This window comes from Grampus griseus (genome assembly GCF_964374135.1).
Source record: "Grampus griseus genome assembly, chromosome: 8".
Lineage (NCBI taxonomy): Eukaryota > Metazoa > Chordata > Mammalia > Artiodactyla > Delphinidae > Grampus > Grampus griseus.
The window spans coordinates 21,017,025-21,033,943 of record NC_139002.1 but is presented as its reverse complement, the minus strand read 5'-3'; the positions used below and the strand labels follow the sequence as shown (position 1 = coordinate 21,033,943).

At 41.3% G+C, this 16,919-nt stretch overlaps 1 protein-coding gene across 1 annotated transcript in view; it reads right to left on the bottom strand.

Annotated features, from left to right (window-relative positions):
- Positions 1-16,919, bottom strand: part of ALG9 (ALG9 alpha-1,2-mannosyltransferase) — a gene marked incomplete at its 5' end in the record, with an annotated part of 100,123 nt that overhangs the window by 1,276 nt on the left and 81,928 nt on the right. The gene's annotated exons all lie outside the window — the stretch shown is intronic.

The window sequence follows — 16,919 nt, the reverse complement described above, 5'->3', positions numbered from 1 at the left end:
CTGGTGCTTATACTTTTAAGGATATTATTTAATCCATCTGATAACACTATGAGGAAAGTGATATTATCCTTATTTTATATATAGGAAAATGAGACTTACATAGATTAAGTAACTTGACCAGGGTTACACAGTAAGTGATAAAGCCCTCATTCAAATCCAGATTTGATTCCAGGTTCTGCACTCTTACCACTCTGGTTTATCCTGCATCCCAGGAACAGGCTAACAGGATTCATCACTTACTAGAAAAAGCGGCAGTGATAGTTTTAAATTCTATACAAAGTATTACTTCTTGACTATGGTTTCTGAGTCTAAAAACCAAAAGTTGGCCCTGAAACTGCCAACCTAAATGAGGTAGCTGAAGGGTGTTCCACTGCCAGTCCTTTTCCAGACTCTCAACTTGTAAATGTCATGTCAACGTGGCATTTGTACTGGCAGCCTACCCCTGAGTTTGGCAGACTCCTGCAATGCCTGCACACAATGATATCGTGCTTGGCATACACACCTCTTAGAGATTCTCCCCAACTGGGATGCTGGCAGTGCTCTGTGCTCTACAGAGATGCACTTCACTTCAACAGCTAACAGCTCAAGGGCTTTGATAGAGAAAAGAGGCTTAGAAGAGAGACACACGAGATAAAGCAGGGCTCCTGCAAACAAAATGAACAGGAGGAGGAAGCACCTACCTCAGTCAAAAAGAAGTTAATTTATTCTTTCTGTCCGTGCTGTACAGATAAGGGGAAGGTCAGAACAGAAAGTTGTAAGCTGGAGCAAACTCCTGCAGGCTTCAGTGTAGTAAAGAAAGGCTAAACCGAATTAAACGTTATTTCCATTCCAGTTGACTCCACACTAAAAGCTTCACTAATACAGTCAGTATATATTTCCGGTCAACTCAGTCCTTGGTATAACATTAGGGCCATTGGGCCCAATTTTACTTTCTTTTTGGAACTATTCCTTACTATTTGGAAGGATTGTTATTTCATAATTTTATTCTTCTTAGAGTCTTCCAAACAACAAAGGGAAATTATACTTACTATCAAAAATAGAGTAAAACTCATTCTATCTTGTAACTACCATATGGGTCCAGCACAAGCTTTTATAAATTTAAGCTATATTATTGAATCTTAGTGGTCTTTTTTTTCCCCTACATCTTGGATTATTTACAACTGTGCTTTAAAAAAAAGACAAATGATAAGAGAAAGGAAGAGTGATGAAATCCCCAAAAAGGATGATGCAAAAGTGATTCAATTATATTATCCTTCAATTTTCTCACTGCACTGTCCAAAGTATGCATCATCTTTCAATAAGGTGCAAAAGACTTGAGACACTATCTTTGTAGTCTGCACTTAGCTTTAATTGAGCACTGCTGAGAGTTCAGAATTTTAAAATTTTCTGTCCATAATGCCAATGAGAAGAAAACTGACAGAGGAAGACATTTCACAATTAGACAAATCAGAAGATGAATGCAAAGAGACAAATAGCAGCAATTAAGACTCTAATGATGATGGTAACATTTATCATAAAGGCAAAATTTCACACTATGAGTCTTTAGATGACCACATACTAGACAAATTTTCTAACTCAAGAAATGATGAGTGAACAGTGTATTTCTAAGAACAAAAAGGAAATAGGTGTTCTCATTCAGTTAGTCATTCAACAGGAAGGACTTTGGAGGGATTCAGAATGAGCCTCCCCAAAGCATACAGCTAGCATGCAGATTATTTTGAGTTGAAGATAAGGCCCAAGATACACAGGAAGAACTTTCTACCTCCCCCTTAACTACCTAAAAGAATCTAGGTAGGGAAGCTGGCTCAGAGAGGGAGGTATTACCAGAGATAATTTTTTATCTGAATGACATATCTGTGTGGCAGGGAAAACATCTGCCCTTCTTACTGTCCTGTGAATGACCCTCCTCCCCTCCAAAGCCCCAGGCCTCTATCCTGTTCCTTAGCTCACGATGGCATATAAGCCTCAACGGCCTGAGGCTTGTCTTTGGGTCTCTCATTTTTATGGGGCTCCTGTACATATGAAATTAAATTGGCTTTTCTCTTGTAAATCTATCTTACATCAATTTGGTTATTAGGCCAACCAAAAGAACCTAGAAGGGTAGAAGGAAAAGTTTTGCTCCCCTACGACTTCATCATGCAATATTTTGCAACAAGAACTTGGACTATCCTGTTATGCTAAAAGGGCATATGACTACATTCTTTTATCTTTTATGGGGTCTGTGTGCCAAATTCTATTTGATACAGTTCATGAGTGGACAAATGCTGAGGGCAGGTTAATATATGAAAGTGGCTAGAAGGATACAGATAATAAAGAAATAAAAAATCCAAAACATTGATCATTTTGATTGATGTTTATAAATCTAAAGATGAAAGTGTTTAAATTATGGAGCAAAGAAGATAGCTGTCTTCTCTTCAACAAAATTACGAGCCATTTAAGGTTTCAAAAAATTCTTCAAGTTTTGCATTTTGATAATACAAATGCAGGAAGAACCAGAAGTAACAAGCTAGAACCTATTAGAGATGTATCTGAAGTCTGGAGCCAGTATTTTCAAGATGTATATATTCCAGGTTCATGCATGACAGTTGATGAGTAGTTAGTTGAGTTCAGAGGTACCCATTTCAGGTATGTATATTCAAAACCAGGAGAATATGGAATAAAGATTGGGGTTGCTATATTTATATTATTATTAAAATTTCAAATGAAGTTTTTTTAACTATCCTTTCATTATTCTTATAAGTTATTTTTAAAATAACTAAAATATATGAAAACAAACAGGGTCTATTGGGCCAAGACAGCAAATGGTGATGATTATTTTTAGGCTGATAGGTCATGCCAAGGAGTTCATTCTAAAAGATCATTTCAGAAAACTATCTGGGGCTATACATGGGACATAATCATCATCAAAAATACTGACCTCCCTAAAATGGAAGAAGGGCCACTATGTTTTACCGTTGAATGCAAAAGGCAAGCTGAAACAAAGGTAAAAAAATAAAAGAGATTGGGACAAAATATTTACCATACATTAACAGAGGAAGAGTACCTAGAATATATAAAGTATTCCTGCATTCACTAAGACAAACAACTCAAAAGGAAAAAAATGACAAAGGACATAAACAGAGAAAAGAAATGTAAATGGCCAATAACCATATGAAATAATGTCCAATTTTACTAGTAATTGGGGAAATGTAAATCTAGATACAATTTTTCAATAATCAGGTTTGCAAAAGTTTAGAAGTCTGACAGTATCAAACACTGGCGAGAAATTAGGAAATTGATATTGCCAGTAAAAGTGGAAACCTGCAAGAGCCATTTGGAAAGGCAATTTTAACAATACCAATTAAAACAAAAATTATGCAGTCCCTATGATATAGCAGATGATTTTTATTTTGTACTTTGCACCATATTACTTTTTTTTAACAACCTACTTTGTTTTCCATTTGTTACATAGAAAATTTTGAATATATACAAAAGTACATGAAATATATTACTTGTAATAATTTTTAAAAACCAGTAGACAAAGTTAAATAAAGGAAACCTCAAATCCTTAAAATGAACAAACAAAAAAAACCCCTATGTGCTTACTGTGTGTAGAGCTTTGTGTGCTAGCCCTGAAGCCTCTGTTCTCAAAGAGCTAATAATCTATCGTTGGAAGAAACAGAATATGAACGACATAACCATAATGTAGCATACACTAAATATTAAATAGCTGATACAGAAGTTCAAAGTGATAATACACATATTCAGAAGAGAGAACAAACACTGAGGGTTGCACAGGTGTGGAAGAAGCATTTACTATACATTATTCCATTTTGTCCATCCAACATTCCAAGGTACACTAGGCAAAAAAAAGCAACTTGCCCATCCATAACCAAATCTATAGGCAACTCAGGTTAAATGCTCTGTCCACTCAGCAACAACTGGAGAATGGCTTGAATAAAATCCAAACTCTAATGATCTACAAAGCCATAGGAGATCTAGCCCTCACTTACCTGTCTCACCTCACCTTGTGCCATTTTCTTCCTTGCCCACTACCCTCTCACCATACCAGCCTCCTTTCAAGTTCCTCAAAATTACAAGTTCTTTCCTACTCTCAATGAGGATTTCAAAGTCCCACTGAATGTGTGGTTTGCAATAACCATCTTGCTAAGGACAAGCATGTGTTTGTCCCAAGAGATTCAAGAAGCACTGGGATTCTCCCATGCTTCCTCAGTGTATAAGCATAAGAAATTCGGCATCAAATTCTAGATAATGTGTTCAGGAAGCAAGGAGGCATTTCTAATTAAGCCTGAACACAAAACCATATAAGAAGTGGGAACTAAATGTAAGGAGAAGTTAAGTAAAATTTATCATCAGTGCTTCGTACTGGAAAAATCCTTACTAGAAGATGAACCTTCTTTTCTCTTGCAGATTTTGCTTATGATTTTTAATAGCATTGTCTGTCTTTAACACCTAAAGCCACTAATTTCTTCCAGTGGATGAAGTGAATAAACAATCAACACATACACTTCGGAGCTGCGAAGGGAAGATTCTGTGATTTTTTTTTAAAACCAAAAGACGAAGTTGACATGAATCCTTCATTTCTAATACTATAGCTGCTGTTCTAGATTAATTTCTTTCCCATCAGTAGCTTTAATATGTTAAGCATGACTAAGGCCTTTCAAATTGTTATATTGTATGATTGCTGGAAGAAGGGAAATCAAATTGGTTATTTGCCTTTGTGAAAGAAAAGAGCATTGGAATAACATGCATGTGCACACATTCAGACACGTGGAAACAAAGATCAGACTGAATCACAAATTAGAACAAAACTAATGCCGATCAAAACGCATACAACGTCCGTAATAATGTGAAATGCCGAAGTATTGCCCTAGGGAAGCACAGGTAGCATAATTGAGGGAGACGCAAAATATGTGCCTCTATCGTGGACATTGAAGTACTTCCCCTCCCAGTGAGAAAGTCACTCAGGCAATTCAAGGATGAAACAGACGTGAACAAAGCGATTGCCTGAATAGCGTAATTAGCTGATAGCTCAGAATGTTTTCTAATTCAATTACCAGCCCTACTTATCAGGGCTGGGGAGCACTCTGCTGTGGAGATTTCAATCTGCTCTTGCTGACGTCAGTGGAAGACTGGCTGCTTGCTGGTCCCTGATGTCACCAGTTCAACAGACACAATGGAAATGCTGGGTCAATTTTTCGTTTTAAAAAGAAAACGTCCTAGTACTCAGGTTTTCTTTTATTTTTATCTATCTATCTCTCCATCCATCCATCCATCCATCCATCCAAACATTACTATCCATGTAAACCTGTAGTCTGAGCTCACTGCCAGTTCTCTTTCTTTTTAAAGCTAGTTCCCTCTCTTTTTGTCTTTGTCTCTTGTTCTCTCTTGCACTTAGTTCACAGTTCAGTGACAGACTTCCACAACCCTCAGAACAGAACTGGCCTTTCAGAGAAATCATCAGTTCTGAAGAGAATCTCAGAATTCCCTCAAGACTTAATCTTAGTCACAGTCAGTCTTTAGTCTCATATCAAGCCGTTTAAGAACTGCTCAAAAAGCTGATATGCAGCAAAAATGTGGCTGGTCTTTAATATTCTCTAATAGGAAATGGGGTGAGAGACTACTCTCATGGTAAGTAAGACAGACGTGACATTTATCACTTCTCCAAAATAAAGAAATGGACACAGGAGTTACATGCTATATGTTAATTCTCCCCTAGAATATCAGTCCCTTGAAGACAGAACTTTACCTGTCTAACTGCTGTACTCCAGCGTTTAGAACAGTGCCACAGAAAGTGCTCAATAAATATCCTGTGAATGAATGAATGACTACACCCTGACTCTTAAATCAGAGCATCTAGTTTATCTCCCTCGCTTCTGGCAATATTCATCATCTACAAGGAAAGTGAAATATCAAAAATATGAATCTCTTCTTTCTCATCTCTTCTCAACCAATTCAGTCCTAAAGTCATCAGATGGGGCAGAGCAAAGTAGGAGTCTTCAGTGTGCGCATGGGGAGGGGGAAGCTGCAGTGGCCATTGGGATCTTAGAGCACAAGTGAGATGCAGAGGGCATCCATATCACAGCAAAGAGAATATATATATATATATATATATATTTTTTTTTTTTGCGGTACGCGGGCCTCTCACCGTTGTGGCCTCTCCCGTTGCAGAGCACAGGCTCCGGATGCGCAGGCCCAGCGGCCATGGCTCATGGGCCCAGCCACTCCATGGCATGTGGGATCCTCCCGGACCGGGGCACGAACCCGTGTCCCCTGCATCGGCAGGCGGACTCTCAACCACTGCGCCACCAGGGAAGCCCGAGAATATATTTTTTCCCCAAAAAAGTTTTAATCTTTTTTTTGGTGGGGAGGGAGGCTTCACACATCAAGGGTTTAAAAAACAAAATCTGGTAAAAGTAGATGAGAAACACCTGTAGGACACACCTGTACAACACAAATGGCCTAAATGTCAGTAAAACAGGAGCCAGGGGAACCGACAGTGACTGAAGGAACAGGAAGAGGAGAGACAAGAGACAAAACCACAGAGAATACTGAAGACTCTGACAAAGTGGAAAAAAGCATTCAAATCCATTTTAAAGCATTGTGCTGGCCGTACAAATCATTTCTGCAGACCTGCATTTCTCAGTCTTTGCTAGGGCTTCATGGAGCTGATCAGATTACTCTCACACTCCATGTTTCGTATCATCTTCTGGTTCCTATTTCCTTTATTGTCTCGTTTTCCTCCCCTCCAGCCTCTCACTTTATGACCCAGCAACACAGAACTACTTGCACCCTCCCATTTCTTACCTAGCAAAGAGAACATTAATGCAAAAGGTCAAGAAACCTCTCCAGGGACTTCCCTGGTGGCACAGTGGTTGAGAATCCGCCTGCCAATGCAGGGGACACGGGTTCGAGCTCTGGTCCGGGAAGATCCCACATGCCGCGGAGCGGCTGGGCCCGTGTGCCACAACTACTGAGCCTGTGCTCTAGAGCCCACGCACCACAACTACTGAGCCTGTGCGCCACAACTACTGAAACCCGTGTGCCCTAGAGCCCATCTGCCACAACTAAGCCCACACGCTGCAAATACTGAAGCCTGTGCACCGTAGGACCCACGTGCTGCAACTACTGAAGCCCAGGTGCCTAGAGCCTGTGCTCCGCAACAAGAGGAGCCACCGCAATGAGAAGCCCACGCACAGCAATGAAGACCGAACGTGGCAGAAAGGAAGGAAGGAAGGAAGGGAGGGAGGGGGGAGAAGGAGGGAGGGGGGAGAAATAGAGAGGAAGGAAGGAAGGAAGGAGGGGGGGAGGGAGGGAGGGAGGGAGGGAGGGAGGAAGGAAGGAAGGAAGGAAGGAAGGAAGGAAGGAAGGAAGGAAGGAAGGAAGGAAGGAAGCTCGCTCTCCAGGTTTCAGTTTCCACAAAATTTACTAAATCATCATTACCCATGTGACCAGAATGACACTGTTTTCAGTGGGCATGTCCACAGACCCTGAGCATTCAATGAATACATTCACAGTTTGGACTGTTTGATCCACAACTCCAGAGATCCACGCTGTGGATGACTTGGAAGTTTGCTGAGGAACAAACGAATCACATCACCGCAAGACTGGTGTACAGAGTGAATCATTTCACTGCTTTGTGGCCTTGGCCAATCATCTGACGTAACAGCATAAGCTCTTGACCAAGTCACCTTTCACCAATATTCAGAATGGGGGAATTGAGAAAGAATTGGTATTAAGCAAGCGGTCATTGTCTGACCTTCAGTCCCACCAAGGTTGATGGAGAAATGCTCTTGACCAGCCTTTTTGCATCTGATAGCTACTTAGATGTGAAGGTATTACATGCTCCATTCACCATTCCTGTGGAGAAGACACTAAACGGTGTTCAAGAAAGTTTCTGTCCCTACTCTTTGGACCCTAATTTGAGCTACTTCTCTGTGACAGACAGTAAGTAGCACTGGAGGTCACAACAGGTAGATGATTCCGGCAAGTTTTAGAGAGAGGAGATAATGAGTATACTTTAAAATAACTCAACAATCTTTTCTTTTTTAGCTTAAAAAAACAATTTGTTATTTCTCCCAAATCTGTGGCTGACTGATGGGTTTTCTGTTTCACTGGGCTTTGGCTGGAATGTTCATGGCCAGCTATGGGCTGCAAGTTCAGCTAGATCTACAGGCCTTCAGTCCTCCTTTATGGGGGCTCCTCTCTCCACACAGCCTTTGGATTTCCTTAAGGGGTGGTACCTGGGTCCAAAGAAGGAGCATTCCAGGAGACAGGAAATAGAAGCCAATCAGCTACTCCACAATCTTTATTTTATCAAATAAGAGCATGAGAAACTTCTGAAGAAATTCTTATTTCACCTTTTTTTTTCCTTCTTGCTTTGACATAAATCCAGTTTTAAGAGCATGAAATACATCAAATAATTGATAAATATTTTCTGAGACCCTAATATGTGCTAGGAGTTGTGAGATTCAACAAGAGATGTTGTTCTAACTCACGAGAAACCAGCTGCTTGGTCTAAGCTAGCTAAACGTGGTGGCAGTTCTAAGACACTGTATACTCTTCAAGCCTGAGAGGCTCTATAGCATGGACTTGGAGAACAGACAGTCTCTTTCTGGAGAACTAACTTGACAACAATGGAAAGCAGACTCTCTGAGCTTAAGAACAACAAAATGATAATGATTAAGCAGTTGAAGAATACAATGAGCAAAACACCAGTGTGTTCCGAAGCCAAATCTAGCCTGAGGTAGTAGTCCTGCCAGACAAAGGGTCTCAGGAGAGCATCTGGGGAGAAGAAAAAAAGGACAGCCCCCAAACTGGTAAAGAAACAGAAAGTATAAGAGAATAATAAGGTGATAAAGAATTACAAAAGTACAGAAACTCTGATCGCTTCTTCCTCACAGTTTCTCAGCACTCTTGGCAGAGGTGAAGGAGCTGAGGGCACCACTGTGGTTGACGCTCAGGGAAAAGACAAGAGCACTTCAATCGCTGCTTGGGAGGGAGAACTAATTCCACCCAAAGGATCTGAATGCCATCGGAAGCATGTCAAACTGTTGGCCTAAAGCCAGATTCTGCCAGGGAGTGTAGTCTCCCTTTCTACCTGGATAGCAAGAAGCTGCAGATGGAAACAGCCTGCTGGACTATTTTGGGCGCCATAGGTCTCTTCTGCAAGAAATCTCCTTCAAAACAAATTCTTTTTCAACAATTATCTAATTTGGATGAAGAAATGCATCAAGAGCTGTGATGTTTTTAAAGCATGTCCATAAATTCTTACACCCTCCCCATCAATACGGGAAGTGTAATTCCTTTCCCCCTTGAACATGGGCTATTGGAATGCCTTGCTTTCAATGAACAGAATGATGTGGGAGTGATACTGTGTGAATTCCAAGGCTAGGTCATAAAAAACTATACAGCTCTTGAGATCCTAGCTCCTGAGAGCCAGCCACCACCCTGAGAGGAAGCACAGGCCACATGGAGAAGCCACTTGTAGGTGTTTTGGCCAACAGCCCCAGCTGAGAGCTAACCAATATCCAGCATCAACGGCTAGACATGTGGGAAAGCCTTTGAGATGCCTCCAGTCCCCACCACCATCTGATGGCCAATGTATAAGAATCCGGAGTAGCTGAAGAACTGCCTAGCTGAGCCCAGTCAGTCCACAGACCCATGAGAGAAAACAATAATAAATAACTGTTGTCCTTTTATAACATTAAGTTCGGGATGACTTGTTACACAGCAATAACTGGAACAAGAGTTCCCAATTAATTTTCACTTTACAGTGGTTTTCCAGTGGTCTTCTTATCTTCCAGAAATAAACTGTTCTGCTTATGCTGGGGTTAGGGCTGGGGACACAATGGCTGCCATGAACTAGACTACGACACAGAACCAAAATGGATACAGGTGCCATGTACTCTTTAGGCCTCACAGCTGCTGGATTGATTCACTTCTTCTTGGATGTTAAAAGGAGAGTAATAGTCTCAGTAAGAAAAACCTACATGAGAATCCTGTGCTGGGCAGTGAATGAACACAAGCTGCAGATGCTATCACCACAATCCCCACCTGGCTCTATAGAAATCCTCTGACTAGAAAAGGCCCCTCTCCTACCACACTAGCTGAAGATGTGAAGTTCTAACTCTTTGCTTGCATCTACCTGTAATCATAAACTTGGCAGGGCTTTGAAATCCTGTCCTATTTAAGTCTCCCCAAATTATCTCACATCCTTAGTCAGGCAAAGCCTAAAATCCAGCTGGATGAGGCTAATATGCTCCAAAATGGGGAAGAAGAAAATATCACAATCCAAAAACCAAAGGCGAAAGCAAAGCAAGCAAAACAAAAGGGACCTATAATGAAGGAGGAAAGAGTGGGTGGCAAGTGGCTGTGCGAAGCACTGGCAGGGCCTCCCAATTTGTTTCTAAAGCTACAAACAGGCTCTGTTGCTCAGGAGGCCAACTCCAACATCCTGGAGAGGCATTTCCCACCAGACTCCCTCAGCCAAATATTCTCACCACACTTAGAAAGGAACCCACCGTTGAGCTGGCAAGTTATTGCAACAGTCTCCCTTCACTCCTCTCTGGGGAATCTCAAAGTAAGCATTACATCCACCCACTTGTCCAGCTATTTTACACAAGTAGCCATTATACCATACTTCAAAGAAAGAAAAAAAAATCCTCTCATTTTAGAAACTTTGTTGTATGAGATGTCCACAGAGTAACGAATGTGTCTGGTTTAAAAAGTGGTATTTCCCCTAGTTTAGCCCCCATATCTTGGAAGTTTGATAAACCTTTCTAATATTAGCCAGACACAGACATAGCAAACTTAGGGAGAGGAAGCTGCAGCTCTGGTACCAGCTATGTGCAAGGGGAGACAAGAAGACGGTTATCAAGATCTTATGCCCGGATCTTCTCTCAAACTAATGGGATCTGGGGTCTCCAGTCCTTTGATAAAGCAGAGAAGAAGCCTAACAGGAAAAGAATGGATGGGCATCTGGGCTGCTATTCTCCCAGACAGGCTAACAACATTCAGCCCTATTTGTGAGTCCTTCTCCAACAGTCCAACGGTAAGGGCCTTGCTTATCTCCAACAAGTTCAACAGAAAACACGCCTCTTCACATATTCATAGGTATATAGAATTCCTAAATTTGCACCAGTCACAATATTGTCCTAATAAGTTTAGGTTGCTTCCCCCTGGGGTTGAGTCTCCATTGGCATACACTCAGAGTACAATTTTTTTATGTGCTGGTACTGTCTTCAAACTAGACTCATCGCTTCCCTTTCAGAGAGCTAAGACCCAATCCACGCTACAGCACCAAGAAAGGTCCACAGATTATCAAATAAGTAAGCTATGGGCAAATCCACATGGTGAATATGGACAAAGGAACTACATCTATGTGCTCCATTCTCCCATCCTGCTTTTTGGAATAAGCTCTTGTATCCTGGCCACATTACAACAGGATGACCACCTATCTCAATTCACCCAGGGCAGGGCCCCTTTCACTTTTAAAAGTGTTCTGATTTGGATGATATATTGCGGATCACTTTAACTAAAAGCAAATTTAAATCAAAGAATTAAATTAAACTTTTCTTTTTTTTTTGGGCTGTGCCTCGTAGCTTGCAGGATCTTAGTTCCCCAACTGGGATCGAACCTGGGCCATGGCAGTGAAAGTGCCGAGTCCTAACCACTGGACCACCAGGGAATTCCCTAAACTTTTCTTTATGGACCCTCAGCCCCCTCATCCAACAGGCTTCTTTTTATTTTTATACCTGTGCTCATGCTTTCTTCTCCTTGAATTATAGACGTGATTCTACCCTCTTTATCACTGGTACAAATCCTCTTTTTCCTTTAAGCCTCAGCTCAAGCACCACCTCCTTCAGGAAACCTTCACAGGCTACAGGAGGTTAATACACTCTTAACCTCCACAGTTCTAGCACACAATCTGGCACCATCTATGGTCTTTCAAGGTGTTTTTGTATATGTAACTACAAAAGCTGTAAATTATTCAAGGGTAAAAATCTGTGTCTAATTGCTTCTCTTATACCCCTTAAATAATCTAGCCCTGTGACAAGGACATAATAGCTATTCAATAAATATTTTCTGATTTCCAAACCTGCTTAACCAGCTGGCTTCAGGACATAAAAGAAGACTCCAGGGACGTCCTGCTGCTGACTCCTTCTCTCCCAGCACCCTGTACTCTTCTCTTAAAGTACTTAATATGGGTTGTAATTCCAGATTGATCTGTACGGTTATTTGTTTAATGCCAGCCTCCCCGTTATACTGTATGGTCCAAGAGGACAGGGAATTTGTGTGTTCTGTTCACCACCATATACTTAAGCTCCATCACAGTTCCTGACAGTGTTCAAAAAATATCTGCTGATTAGATGGATGTCATTTAGATAGACAGACGGATAGATGGATAAAGGAAGAAAGAAAAAATGAACTCAAAGTGAACTCTAAAGAAAGCAGATTTAAATTTTAGGGACTTACATAGATGTAGAAAACAAACTTATGGTTACCAAGGGAGAAAGGGGGTAGTGGAGAGATGGATTGGGAGATTTAGGATTGACATATATACACTACTATATATAAAATAGATAACTAATAAGGACCTACTTTACATTTGGCACTGTATATATGTCAATGCTACTCTCACTTCGTCCCAGCTTACCCTTACCCTGCCCCGTGTCCTCAAGTCCATTCTCTATGTCTGCATCTTTATTCCTGTCTGGGCCCTAGGTTCATCAGAACCATTTTTTTTGATTCCATATATATGTGTTAGCATATGGTATTTGTTTTTCTCTTTCTGACTTACTTCACTCTGTATGACAGACTTGAGGTCCATCCACCTAACTACAAATAAGTGAATTTCGTTTCTTTTTATGGCTGAGTAGAATTCCATTGTATATATGTGCCACATCTTCTTTATCCATTCATCTGTCGATGGACACTTAGGGTTGCTCCCATGTCCTGGCTACTGTAAACAGTGCTGCAATGAACAGTGTGGTATATATCTGTTTTTGGATTATGGTTTCCTCAGGGTGCTAGTGGGAAGCAGCTGCATAGCACAGGGAGATGAGCTCGGTGCTTTGTGACCGCCTTAGAGGGGTGGGATAGGCAAGGTGGGAGGGAGGCTCAAGAGGGAGGAGATATGGGGAAATATGTATACGTATAGCTGATTCACTTTGTTATACAGTAGAAACTAACACAACATTGTAAAGCAATTATACTCCAATAAAGATGTTTAAAAAAAAAAAAAGAACCTACTGTACAGCACAGGTAACTCTACTCAATACTCTCTGTAATGACCTGTATGGGAATAGAATCTAAAAAAGAGTGGATATAACTGATTCACTTTGCTGTACAGCAGAAAGTAACAAAACATTGTAAATCAACCATACTCCAATAAAAATTAATTTAATTTAATTAACACAATAAAATGAAAAAAAAAAACCTGGAAAAAAATTTTAGGGGCTTCAACATTTGAGAAACTAACCTGCTTACATTTCTAAAAAGATCATGTGGTGGTATGTCACAGGCTTATGAAAACCTTTCCTCAGGAAGAGCTAAATAATAAATAGGTAGGCCTGCAGCCCCATCTGATCTAGGGTCTAAGACATGAGTGACTATTACATGTGGATAGTACCATTCTCTCTCCTTGTTATATAAATAGCTAAAGTACAAAAACCATTGTTTCAAGAAGACAGAGGAAACATTAACAGCCCCATTCAATAGGCTCAAAGGCATTCCAGGGTCAATCTCCCAAGAGCCTTTCATATGCACCACCTCAGAGTGGTATCCCTGAGGCCCACAGCCTCTGACAGTACAGTCCAGCTCGACTGGTCCTAAGTCAGCAACAGGAGATGTCACAGTGCTGACAGTTACAAATTGCTGTGGCAGATGGGGCTGTAGGATCCTGCTGTTTTTGCAGTTAGGTCAGTATATACTAGGAAATGCTGAGGAAGAGAAATGTAAAGAAAATCAGCATAACTTTGGAACTTCAGGCAGCCTGCTAATTAACTGGAAGGCCTGACATTTATATAATAGTTTAGAATTTAAAAACACTTTCATATTTCAGCTCTCATTTAATCCTTACAACATTCCCATAAAGTATGTAAAATATTATTATCTCTGTTTTCCCATGAAGTATGTAAAATATTATCTCTGTTTTACTCATATGGAAATTTGGGAATAGAGAAGAGCAACCAGCAAGTAACCAGGATTAAATGCACATGTCTTCTGACCCCATGCTTTTTTCACTATACTTTGCATACCTTCAAGTAACTGTACCTTTGCAGTTCTTAAACCAACTGATTTCTTTCTTTTCTCAGCATTTGGTCATGAAAAGAATTCCAGTTTAGGAGAAATTAGTACAATTTATGGGAAATTGAAAATCTGTGAAGGCATTCCCCAATAGCCTTCTCCTTCCCTCCACCTACAATAGAGGTGTGCTCAGTGGGCAAATGGGAAATGAAGCTGCACCAGGGACCCACAGGAGAACAGGACGTACAAGGAGATAAGCTTAGGGTCTCATCCCTCTAGCAAGTGCTGCTCAACTTGTGAAAGCTTCTGGTTAGGGACCAACCCAGCCACAGAAAGCAAACAATAAAATGATTAGTACTTCACTGCTAACAGAGCAAAGGAAAAAATTTAAAAGCTTGATACAGTTCACTGGGGAAAGTTGCAGGCTTCTGGGATCTAAACTTTGGCCTGATCTTTCTCTGCAAAAATGTGCCTCCTGAGTCCATCCATCCTTTGCAGCTGAGTTCACTCTCTCGTCACCTCTCATCTAGTCAAGCAGAATAGCCTCCCAACTTGGCTGTATGCCTCCAACGTTCTCTCCCTTCATCCACCTCCCATACTTAGCACCAGTGTGACCTTCAGATGTCACCTCCTCTTGGAGTCTTCCTTAGTCCCTCTCACCATAGCCTCCTGGAACTAACCCCTCCCTCTGACGCCCCAACAGCACCTCTCTGAACTACGGTGTACCTCCCCAAGTAAACTATAAACTCCCAGGGCAGCCATCTCGCCTGCACACAGTCTACATAGTCTTACATGTAGAAGATTTTCAACAAACGTTTATCAAACTGAGCCAGTCATGCTCTATTTCTGCCCTTAAAATCTAGCTTGTTAGGGAAGCAGGATGTTCAGTGAGTAGCACCCCTGGGAAAGGCCCTCATATTTCATGGTCTCCCACTGTGTCCACTGCTCCCTCTGGCTGAGGAGACGGCTGAACACAGAGGGCCCTGGAGGAGTGATGCTCAAGCACATCACTGTGTGACTGTGTGGTCACCTCTGGTCACTCTCTGCTCACCACAAGGCAGATGGGAAGGTGACCAACACCTTCTGCTCTTCCCTCAAAAGATTTCCAGTTCTCCAGTGAGAAGCATACAAGCAGCAGGCTTCTTTGCCTTGAATGGGCTCTCAGTTCATGTCTACCAGCTGTGGTGCCTGTGTGCTACCAAAAGGGGAAATGGGAAGATGAGGAACCTCACTTCAATCCTTCAAAACCAAAAGGAAAACAAATTTGCCTCAAAAATACTCCCTTGCCCCATTTGCTATAAACAGAGTTTATTCTGTGACCAAGGTACTGCTGGTCAGTATTTGTGAACCACTAAGTTTCCCTTTGTTAACAGGAAGGTTGTTTGGGATCTACTGAGCCTCCAGGGCTGGAGATATTTTCAGGCCCAGATCTCACATCATCATAGTTTTCTTAACTCAAAAATGAAGGCACAATAGCGACCTGCCCCCTAAATACTATATCAAACAAGTCAGGCACCAAAGAATATGTGTGATGCAGAGAACTTCATACCTTCACTGCTGCTTGAAAGAGAATTTCAAGCTCTCTCCTACTACTGCCCTGATTCTGACAATTTTTTGAATATCAGGCCATGATCCTACCACCTGTCATGGTCTTCCACTCCCTCAGTGCCCTCCCCGCTCCCTCCCTACCCACTTAAGGCCATGATCAATCACTGACCTTTTCTATTGTTTTCTTTGTGTCTATTTCATTTATCTCTGCTCTTACCTTTATGATTTCTTTCCTTCTACTAACTTTGGGTTTTGTTTGTTCTTCTTTCTCTAGTTGCTCTAGGTTGTAAGGTTTCGCTGTTTGAGATTTTTCTTGTTTCCTGAGGTAAAACTGTATTGCTATAAACTTCCCTCTTAGAACTGCTTTTGCTACATGCCATAGGTTTTTCGATCGTCGTGCTTTCATTTTCATTTGTATCTAGGTTTTTCTTTTCTTTTTTTTTTTTTTGCGGTATGCGGGCCTCTCACTGTTGTGGCCTCTCCCATTGTGGAGTACAGGTTCCAGACGCACAGGCTCAGCGGTCATGGCTCACGGGCACAGCCGCCCCGCGGCATGTGGGATCTTCCCGGACCGGGGCACGAACCCGTGTCCCCGGCATCGGCAGGCGGACTCTCAACCACTGCACCACCAGGGAAGCCCTATCTAGGTATTTTCTGATTTCCTCTTTGATTTCTTCAGTGATCCACTGGCTGTTGGATTGGCTGTATATTGTTAAGCTTCCAAGTGTTCATGTTTTTTTACAGTTTTTTTCTTGTCATTGATTTCTAATCTCACAGCGTTTGGTCAGAAAAGATGCTTGATACGATTTTAATTTTCTTAAATTTACCAAGGCTCGCTTTGTGGCCCAGCATGTGATCAATCCTGGAGAATGTTCCATGTGCACTTGAAAAGAATATGTATTCTGCTGCTTTTGGATGGATGCTCTAGAAATATCAATTAAATCCATCTGGTCCATTGATGAAAGTAGGGTGTTAAAGTCCCCCACTATTATTGTGTTACTGTTGATTTCTCCCTTTAATGTTGTTAGCATTTGCCTTATATATTGAGGTGCTCCTATGTTGGGAGCATATATAGTTACAGTTGTTATATCTTCTTTTTGGACTGATCCCTTGATCATTAT